The 11347-nt window shown below is 27.6% G+C and overlaps 1 long non-coding RNA gene across 1 annotated transcript; it reads left to right on the top strand.

The window, feature by feature from the left end:
- The first annotated feature begins 767 nt into the window (after nt 1–767).
- Nucleotides 768–9332, top strand: LOC129961638 (uncharacterized). The gene is made up of 3 exons (XR_008783808.1): nt 768–899; nt 6765–6891; nt 8119–9332. It is a non-coding gene; the product is annotated as an uncharacterized LOC129961638 (long non-coding RNA).
- The last annotated feature ends 2015 nt before the right edge of the window (nt 9333–11347 follow it).

Genomic DNA, 11347 nt, shown 5'->3' with positions numbered 1-11347 from the left:
TAATTCAGGGAAGCATGTATTTGAAAAAATGTTGGAAAACATTCAACTTCCGGTTTCGTTTTCAGCTCCAGTGGTTTATAAAACATCACATATCTCTTTCTGTTTATCGTAGAATTAAAACAAACACCGCTTTGGAAACTCAAATAAAAGGGTTTTAAAATAAAACAATAAAAAATTGGGAATTTTGACCAAAAACTGCCTTTTAAACGTAGACAGATACTTTAAAACCGTCCTCTAATGCCCCATTAATCGAGTGACGGGAGTTCAGCCTGAAACCAAAGCGGAAAATTTTAAATTTAAAGCATAAATTCTAATTGCATCTAGGTGTTTAATGAACATACTGCTTTTCTGCATGCACTTTTTTCGGAAATTTTATTATTATTTAAATTAAACTTTTATCAGTCGATGTAATCAGGATCACTGATTCCGTTCCTGCTAATTATTTTCCTTGAGTATTTTCTGATTGTTTTCATTTATACTTTTTTTATTCAAAAATCAATTCGGATTACAGACACTATATGCATGATGGGCTTTGGATAAACACAACTCTACTGTAAACAAGAGAAAGAAACATTCTTTTTGAAATAAAATGTCAATACTTTTATCTACATTACATAAATGTGCATTTATATATAGTCCTTGAAGAAACTGTTAACAAACAACAGTAAAAGTTTCCAGATAAAAAAAACCAGTCAGATTAAGTCAGTTTTATCACTAGTGACACCGCTGATGAGCAGAACGAGATAAAAACGGAACAAAGGAATATTTGTCAAAATAGCACAAATGACATTACATTATCGCTTGCAGATAGAAAGAGTTTATTAATTTCCAGTTCTGATCTAATCGAAACCGGTAACGGGTACAATTTTCTTTCCAACGTTGGACGAAATGGATGTGAGGTAAATATTTATAATTTTTTTAAACCCAGCCTCCCACCCAAGTCGGTATGATGTGATATTTAGAAGTAAACTTAAGTCTGTAGACATTTAAAAGTTTTCAGAAAGGGATTGGTATGGTTTGGTTTTATTCTGCGCCAAACATTTTTTAGACATGGTTTTCAAGTTAATAATTAAATCATTCTTAAAAAAAATACAATTAAGTCTGATAGCATCTTTTAAAAAGACAAAAATATTTGAATGAGGGTTATCACCTAAAATGTAATTTAAGTTTAAAAAAAAACAATTGCGCCGAAATGAACTTGTTGTGCATAAAAATTTTGGGATTCACATAGAATTTGCTTAACCGGCAAAACATAATTGCATTTATTACAAAATGATGCATGATCAGAGTGCAAAAGATGTTTGGGGGTCAAATAGGCGTGGCCAATTCGGAGTCTCGTGATAGTGACATCTTTCTAGTTAGAATTTTACTTTTGAAACTTTGACAGATGACTGTATTTAAAATAGTTTATTCGTAGATAGCTTTTCCCATATAGATTGCCAAAATTTATTTTGAATTATTTTTATTGCTTGCAATGCATCAGGTAATGGAACTGAATTTTCTTTCAGAAAGAGAAGATAAACTATTGTATTGTTTTCTTAGTATCGATTTGACTGTCCTTTTTTCTTAATGTGAATTCCGCTTTGCAAATTAACACATTTTTACTTTCTCGGATAGGAAATACAGAGAAAATATTGTAATCGTCAAAAAACTCGAATTCGAGACTTTGACGAATCTCCACGATTTAGACCTACCTGAGTTCGAAAAACACATTTTTAGAAAATGTCCGTCTATAAATATCTGTCTGGAACAAAAATAACTCAAAATGCTTTGAGCTATACAAATGAAATTTGGTATGCCGTCTTTACTCCAAATGTGTAGATTTTTATCAAATTTTAAGCAAAATTCGTTTCGAGGAAGTCTGTCTATCGGGCTGTTTAATATACGTTAAGATGACTACTACAAAATGAAGATAGCTAGGTGGATAAAATTTGGTACAGATTTAACGTCTAGAGTGAAGACGCCTGTCAAATTTTGAGCCAAATCTAATAAGGGGTTTGCTGTCTGTTACTCATTACTTTCAGGAACATATAAATGTGATAACTCAAAAACGCAGTGAATTAAATATTAAATTTATCATGAGATTTTGTGACTACAATGTAACTTTTAAACAAATTTTTGTTTCAATCAATTGGTAAAAACGCATCTAAAATATGGATTACATTTTCGGTTACGATAATCGCATGCCAGGGATTAATCGCCAAGAAACTTGCCACGTGTGACACTATAGATTCTGTAAAAATGCCAAATTTGCGCCAAAGGTTAATATTTCGTAACTGTTGTACGCCAATACCATGTAAGACGTTTTCTAGTCTAACACTTTTATTAGAGAATATACAAGAAAGTTTTGGGAAGACTGATTTTTTTTTTTTTTTCGTCTTTCCTACATTTAAACATTATTTTCAAAGAATACTTTTATATGTAGAACATGAAAATCATTTTTATTCACATTGCTTTGTATAAGTGAATTGTTACATTTGATAATATTGTAAATTATCCAATTTCAAAGCATTTTATGCTCACAAGTTCGATGATTAAAAGTGCTAAAACAAATATTTATGCTTTTTAGAATAAATTAAACAAAATCTGTGACTTTTTGACAACGATAGAATAGTGCTAGATATGCTAAAATATCAGTATTGAAATTTAAAACCTGTAATTTTTTCATATCAAAGTCTTAGTTCCAAATCTGATTCTGCCACCCCTAGTATAGTTTAGTGCATATTAAAGAGATTAAGGATCAAATGTTTTTAATAGTAAAAAAATGTGATTCTTGCTAATATAATGCGCCCTCCAAAGTATTGAATAACACCATGAAGATATCATATAAATATACCGTTTTAAAAATCTATTGTTTTTTCGTTGGTGTGGAGTGGAAGTTGGAGAAGGTTTCTTTCCATATCATCTGTAAAATATAGCATTAAATAGGCCTCGTAAACTTCTAAATGTTACATTAAAGTAACTAAACTAAAATAAAACAATTAAAATTTGATAATTATAGACATTATATATATTTAACCGCATTTTCGTTATAATTGCAATTTCTTCGTTGCCCCTTAAGCAACAATGATTAGCAATAATATAACTTCCAAAACATTTTCGATTTTCTGCTTTTATTTTGAATTTGAGTTGGATACCCTTAATTTTCTCTAACTCCCTAATAGCTTTTTATTTTTCAGTAGATAATTAATATTAAAATAAAAAAAAATTACTATATTTAATATTTAAAAAGTAATTTTATGAAAAATTATCTTTTCTATGCGATTTATATAAAATATCTAGAACTTAAAATATCTCCTGTGGTTAAATCAGTGTGAAGAGAAGTAGCAAAAAATAATTGCCAAAATGTATTAACAAAACTTGCATGTTTCTTATTGTTTTTTAAAGTTTCATAAATAACTAATTTCATTAACTTTATACATATTTTGATTATTATTATTTTGTGTGTGTGTTAGTGTTCAGAACTGAACTTTCTAAAACCTGGTTGTTTCAGTTCCGACTTACAAACACAAGATTCTGCATTTAAATCTCACTCAATGGAACTGATGAGATTGTTCTGCTTTTTAGTTGATATTCTAGAAGTTCCTGGACCCTTTTTATTATTCCTATTTATTATTATTCCTTTTTTGTTTTATTACTAAAAATGTTTAATTTTATTACTACTACTAATAAAAAACTATTATTATGTTTAATTATTATTTCGTCTGAATATAAACATATCTTTTGTCACTATTATATTCATATAATAGCGACAGAAAATTATAATATTTAATATTATATTCAATAATAATAAATGCAGTTTTTGATTATTACTAATAACAATCAAAAATTATTATTTTTATAAATATTATTTTCCTTGTATATACACCTATTTTCTGTAACTATTATATTTATATATTTATGTCACATATTTTGTCACTATTTTGATTATTATTATTACTAATAATAATTATATTTATTATTATTCCTAATTATTATTTTCTCTGCATGTAAACTAATTTTCTGTAACTATTATATTTATGTCATATATTCTGTCACTATTTTGATTATTATTACTAATAATAATTATATTTATTATTATTTCTAATTATTATTTTCTGTGTATATGAACCTATTTTCTGTCATTATTATAATCATATATGAATGTCATATACTGCATCACTATTTTGATTATTATTACTACTACTGCTACTGAAAAATTATTATTTTCTCTGCATATAATTTTCTGTCACTATTATATTCATATATTCTGTCACTATTTGATTATTATTATTATTACTAACAATAACCAAAAATTACAAAAAAAAAACTATTATTACTACTACTAATAAAAAATCATTACTTTTTAATTATTATCTTGTTTATATATAAACATATTTTCTGTCGATTGATGATCTGTGCTTTGATTAAACATAAATTCTCGATCTTCAAAAAAAACCCTTAAACTTTCTGTATTTTTCCTCAAATATCTTTTTTAATAGACTTGCAATTTATTAACAGGATGTTAATGATGTTGAACAGATTTATTTAAAAAGGAAAAAAAAAAAAAAAACTGTTTCTGAGAACTGATATAAGATTTTAATTCATCATTTTAAAAGTTGAGCTGTTTTTTTAAGCCACTAGTTAATATTTTTATTTACAGTTATTTAATCCGAGTTTGCAAAACATAGCATTGGGTAATCAATTTTTGTATTCACTTTTCTAATGTGATAGTTTTGAAATTTTTACATTGCTCAATGACATTCTTTTATTTTTAATTGCTTATTAAATTCATAAGAGGTTAATTTAATTTAATTTTAATTTGATGAAAAAAGTGGCATTCGAGGATAAATTTTAGAGAAAAATTAATTCTAAGATGCCATAACATTTATAATAATGAGTTAAAAACTATAGACTAAGGAGTAGAAAATAATTAAAATATAATAATAATGAAATCATATTTTCATTAAATTTGTTTTTTAACTAAATATCCAAATTTAAACACTGATAAAGAATTTGAACGCATTACAAATAAAACAGAACACTTATGCACCTACAAAATCTACATCCTGCATCATGTGTTCCTTTTTAGGTATATAGTTCCCAGGTTATCGCTTTAAAAGAAAAAGAAAACGATATCATAAAAGATATCATAAGCGATTCTAAAAAGAAAACGATAGCATATCGAAATTTCAATTTGGATTATTTTCCTAATTAGTCAATTTTTGTTTTGATTCAACAATAGAATATTTGTTTTATTTCCAACTCTGTTATTCGTAAATGTAATATCTTGTTCATATGTGTTGAATTTAAATAGCCGCTTTTTACTAATAAAGTTTTGTTAGGTGTTTATTTTTGAATAGTTATACAATCATATTAAAATGCTAACAACGGTTATCTAAATATATGGATTTCATGGTCATAGTTAGTTCTTGAATTGAATTATTACTGATTTTATTGCATTTAATTTTGGATTCTAAGCAAAACCATAACTTTCATATTTCGAAATAATTCGAAACTAGTGTAGTTGTATTTATTTTTATCGTCTAAGATAACAGTTTAAAAAATCGAAGCTGGCAAGATATAATGGAAAAAGATTATAGATAGAATTTGTGTCGATAAAGCATAATGTAAAAAGCTATAACAATGTTGCTAAGTTCTAATAGACTATCAAAACCAACAGAATGGTCTTCCCAAAGCTTTCTCGCATACTCTCTAATAAATTTCTCATGCCAGAGAGAGCCTTACGTAGCCAATAGTTACGAGATATTAACTTCTGGCGGGAATTTGGCATTGTTACTAAATCTATCTAGTGATTTGGCGAGTTATTTGACGATTAATCCATGGCATGCGTTAATAGTATCCGAAAATGTAATTGTGTTTTAGGTGTATTTTTCTCAACCGAAGGAAACAAAAATTTGACAGAAAACCACACTTGTAGTCACAAATTCTCATGCCAGATTTTATATATTTAAGTCATTGCGTTCCTGAATTATTGCATTTAGTTTTTTTCTAAAAGTACAGACCGACAGACGGCCAACCTGTAGTTGGATTTGGCTGAAAATTTGATACGTGTCTACACTATAGATATTAAACCTGTTTACCGAATTTTATCGACATAGCTATCTTTGTTTTGTAGTTATCGTGTTATATTGGAACAGCCGGACAGATGGACTTTCTCTGAACAGAATTTATTCTAAATTTTATAGAAATCGGCACAGTTGGTTTAAAGACCATATATCAAATTTCAATTATCTAGCTCAAATTGTTTCTGATTTATGTTTGTCATAGACAGATATTTTCCAAAAATGTGTTATTTAAACTCAGGGTGATCTGAAACGTGGAGATACGTAAAATCTAGATTTCAGATTTTTTAACGATTTCTATATTTCCTCTATACGAAATATACGAGAAAATAGAGCATTTAGCAGTATTTTAAGAAGAAATTCTTATATTCGACAATAACAAAAGATATTAAAATTGAGAATCCATAAGAAATGTTATTAAAAAAATCAATTTAATTTTTAAAGAATTATTCCCAAGAAATATATTAACTTATGTTTTGACCACTTCAGCTTATTTTCGATTTTTATTTTTAACATAATTAATTTTAAAGTACAATTTAAAATGTATTTGAAGTATCTTTTAAGCATTTAAATTATTTTTTGTAGCTGATTAAATTCCTATTTTATTAATTATTTGTATATAAATTCTTACAATCTTACTTTCCGTAATTGTTTTTATTAATATTTTTGCAATATTTAAGTTAACATTTCTTTTTCAAGGTTGAAAATGAAAGACGGGCTGATAATGAACCAAATCGGCCAGATTTTAAAACGGATATCTACTGATTTTGAAGCAATTCGTAAAAAAAGATTCGACAAGAAAAGTCTAGTTAAATTCAAAAAACTAGTAAGTTTTTCAAAAAATAATTCAATCTTTAACTATCTTTTTCCATAATTAAGTACATTTCACTGTTTGAAATTGACTTAAATAAGTTAATGGATGTAAATACAATTTTTAGTTATATTATTTAGTTTTTGAATTTTTACCATGTGACATTAAAGGGAATAGTTAACTACGAATACTGTAAAATAAAATCATTGATTTATAAACTGCTCGCGACCCTTTGGAACGCAAATATTGTGGTATTTTGTTGTATTTTAATTGATGTTAAAAATTGTTTTTTCCCCTGCTATAATAATGTTATAAAGATAGAAAAAAACTCCTCTACAATTTGGATTTATTTTTAATTAAAAATACAATTAAGAATCTAATTAATTAAATTTACTTTAAAATATATTTTTGTGATACTTACTATCGAAGTTTATTTTCATCATACATGTTGTAATTCATGTATAAACAAGCCGATACCATATTTTTAAAAATGCCATATTTATAGAAAGTATTTAGAATTTTGAATGGTCAATTTCCTCTCGTTAAAAATAAAATTTGTTTTGAGTCAGTGCTTTGTATTATAAATACCGAAAATCTCATCCTTTTGCCAACAAATTAAAAAAAAGAAAATTGAAATCTGGTATCGCAAATTTCAAGTTATCATGCGAGAAGGCTATTTTAAGTCACGTCTTATCAATCCAACAGAAAGACATCATGTTCTCGCATGACTCATATTTTGCAATCACCAACATTTAGAAAAGCGAGGGTTTTTTGGCAATCTCAAAATCAATCGAGTTCTATAATTTTTTTTCTCGAGACTAGAATTTCTTTTGGGGAGAACCAGTTTAAACCGGTTTTAAACAATTACATGACTGTCAGATTACGCATTCGAGCCGAGTTTTAACTTTGTTGGCGATAAGTCGCAAAATATTACAAACATTTATTCTTTTCTAATGATTCTAAAAGCGGAAAATTGATGCCTCAAAAGCGGTACATCGCCAATTTTCTACCCATGTATTTTGATGTTCCAAAAACCGCAAATCAAAACAACATCATGTTCTCACATGATAAAAAAAATACAATATTTATATTCATGTATGATTCAGTGCATTGTCATTTTTTAACCAGTGAATTAGTCTTCCATAAATGATTTCACTTGCTTATCGTAAATTAAATTTAATATTTATGGAATAATTTTTCATAAAAAATAATTTGTTTCTTATTCCATTCATTTTTTTTCAGGTATCAGATAGTTCAAAATTATTATACTGGCCTTTAGATGCTCTGACAGAACTGTCTTTTCTTTTCCTAATATATATTACCAAGTGAAAAGAGAAATTCTGTACTGAATAATTATCGATGTATTGAAATGGCGATCCATGACTATATGGTTAAATCACATTTTTAGCTTTCCACTGGCTTTACATAAAAGCTGTGGAAAAGGGAAAAAGAAAATCAAGCCAGCATCTGGACCAAATCGCAGACAATGAAAATGTGGCGAGTAGTTCTGTTGAATACAGTTTGTGGATAGCATCCTGCAGTTTTTCTTGTACAACATGTTTTATTTAAGTTTTGTAACCCTCATTTAGAAATAAGTTCTTGAAACATATTACATGAAATTTGATTTATTCCTGTATTTCAATATTTGTAAACTGTGAGCAAATTCTACACATATGTATTAATAAAATTAGAATTTTGACAGCATAGAACAGTAATTTTAATATAATAACGGAAATACATACAGTTCACTCCCGAGCATCCGGTTCGCGACTATCCGGCCTAGTTTTCTTTTATCGCAATTAAATGAAGAAGACAAGGCGTTGCGTTGGCAACATTGCCAAGGCATTGAGAGCAGGCGTCTGCTACAATCCTCCTGTGTGTCGTGTGCAAAATACAGGAAAAGAGCAGCGTTCTGCTCGTTGTTCATTGTCTCTTCAGTGTGTAATGGACCTCAGTTGTTGCCATTGTTCCTGATTATAACTGCATAGTACGTACAGTATTCATAAATTGTGTTTGGAGTATACTTTATGTTTTTTTAAATGATCCAAATGAAGATTAAAGAATTTAGGTTATATGTGAACAGTTCATATTTTTTAGCTTACTTTTTCTCTAATAAATTTTTGAAACATACAGTGTAGTAGGTAAACATACATAAACTACCAATACAGAGCCTTACATTTTAACTCGACACGTTACTGGCATCTGCTTCTATGATTCACCAGGCCATGACGAAGTTCACATTCTGCGTGGCTTGAGACTAATGGAGGGCTTATTAATTAGAAGTGAGAAAATGGGTATTATAACAGTGAATTTTGGTTTAAAAACTTTGTCTTCTGGTATTGGTGGGCAAAGAAATGAGTTCAAAGAACTAAAGCTTAAAGCGTTTTTACTATCCGGCCTGTCCTTTAGCCACATAAGGCCGAATACTCGAGAGTCTACTGTCTACTGATAATAAAGATGTGCATGTGTTGGTACTCTGCAAGTCAGACTATATGACCAACAGCTACCAAATTTGGCACATGTATACTTTGGTGGGAAGGAATGTCTTACTCGAAACCTTTTTTTTTAAATAAAAAATTAGAATTAACTAAAATTTATTTAGAAATGTGGCACTTCTGAGTGATAACTTAAAATATTTTTGCAAAAAAAGTACATTTTACACCGTTTCAAAATTTTAAAAAATTATCTTTTCATAACAATAATTTAACAGTCGTGGGAATTTTCCCTGAATTTTGGCTTTATTTACCTGATTTCCAACAGTAGATTACATTGTTGCTTTGAAATCCAAACCATTTTCGTTGTCTAATCAACAATCTGATTACGTAATCTTTTTTCATTGTTGAAAGTAAAGGTGCGTTTACTCTCAGACAGTTATAAGATGCCAGTAAGTCACGCATGAGCTAAAAGAGCAGACAAGAAAGACAAGTTCTCGTCTCGACGACACAAGTACTTGCTTCTATACATATAGCTTCAGGGCATGCGTAAAAAAATGTTTATTTAATGAAAATTTAACAAATGAATAAAAAACAGAGTAAGTTAACAAAAATAATGGAAATATTTAATTTTTATTTCACCTGTATATACTTCAAACTACATAAAATGTAACAGACCACAAGATAAAAATTATTTTAATAAATAAAAATTTAATAAGCATTTGAAGTTGCCGTTAATGATTTTTCGACAAAATTTGTCTACGTTTTGAACTTATAGGTGTCTGTAAAAAATGTTTAAAAGAAGCTATCTTAAATTCAAATTTTATTGAATTGATTTTGAGATATCATGTTTCTATGAATCAATCACAGTAAAATATTCATTCTTCAGAAAATGCGCTTAAATGTTATACTTGTAAATTAGTTCATCCAAATGTGTTGTAAACAAATATAGTCTTTATGCGTTTTTAATACAAAATCCAAAAGTAAGCAAACAGACTGAGTAGCAAAGAATTAATATAAACATATAAAATATTATTTTGGAGAATTTTACGGTAAAAATAAAATGAATCACTCATTTTCGGTTAAAAATACCACTATTTCCAATTTCACTTTTATTTGTTGTGTATTATTGAAACCACTGTATCTATAGTTTTATATTACATATATAAAAACAAAATCCGCTTTAGAATCTACAAAGTTTGAACTTTATTTTGAGATCATAAAAAAAAATTTCAAATTTTTCAGGAAAAAGTATCTTTACAACTTATTTGGATACCTTAAATAGAGGGATTAAAAATAAATACATGTCAATGTGTAAAGTAATAGCTATTTTGTTCTTTAAATGAATGTAAAACTTTAACTACACCTTGTTTGCTTCTTTTTAAAAGAATATATGCTTACCTCATATAAGATGTATTCTCAATTTTTCTATTTACAAAAAATTGAAGGTTTTTTTTAAAGTAATTTTTTAAAAAAAGAATGAAATGGGAAAGAAAAAAAAAACAGACTTATTTGACTTTAAATTGTGAAACAACTATCCTTAAATGCATACCTTTTTATAGTACATGCTTGTAATTATAAATCTATGAAATAATTTTTAATACATGAAGCATTCTATGATTAAGTTTAAAATTTCCAGCAATATTTTATTTCACGAAGAGCATATATAATAATCACACTCATATTTTTTAAATATTTATTATTTTATTTTTGAGAATAAAGTAAGAATAGTTACATTGTTTTCCACAAAATTATATAATTAAAAAATTATAAATAAAAAAAATAAAATATTTTTTTTAGCTAATACAGTTGTTAATTATATTTAATAATTTACTTTTGTGAAATACTCGATGATGTCTGTTTAGATCCGCACGACAGACAAACATCTTACTGCACAGATTGCAGCAAAAAGTTCTTTGGCCAGAATGTCTCATCATATGGATGTTGAGATCACTTTTCTGAATGAACCTCTGAGGGCAGATGGGACACTGAAAACGCTTGGCACCAATATGACACATCACATGACGTCGCAAATTACT

The sequence above is a fragment of the Argiope bruennichi genome, chromosome 2 (assembly GCF_947563725.1).
Source record: "Argiope bruennichi chromosome 2, qqArgBrue1.1, whole genome shotgun sequence".
NCBI lineage: Eukaryota > Metazoa > Arthropoda > Arachnida > Araneae > Araneidae > Argiope > Argiope bruennichi.
Note: the sequence above shows the minus strand (reverse complement) of the source record. Positions and strands in the feature narration are given on the sequence as shown.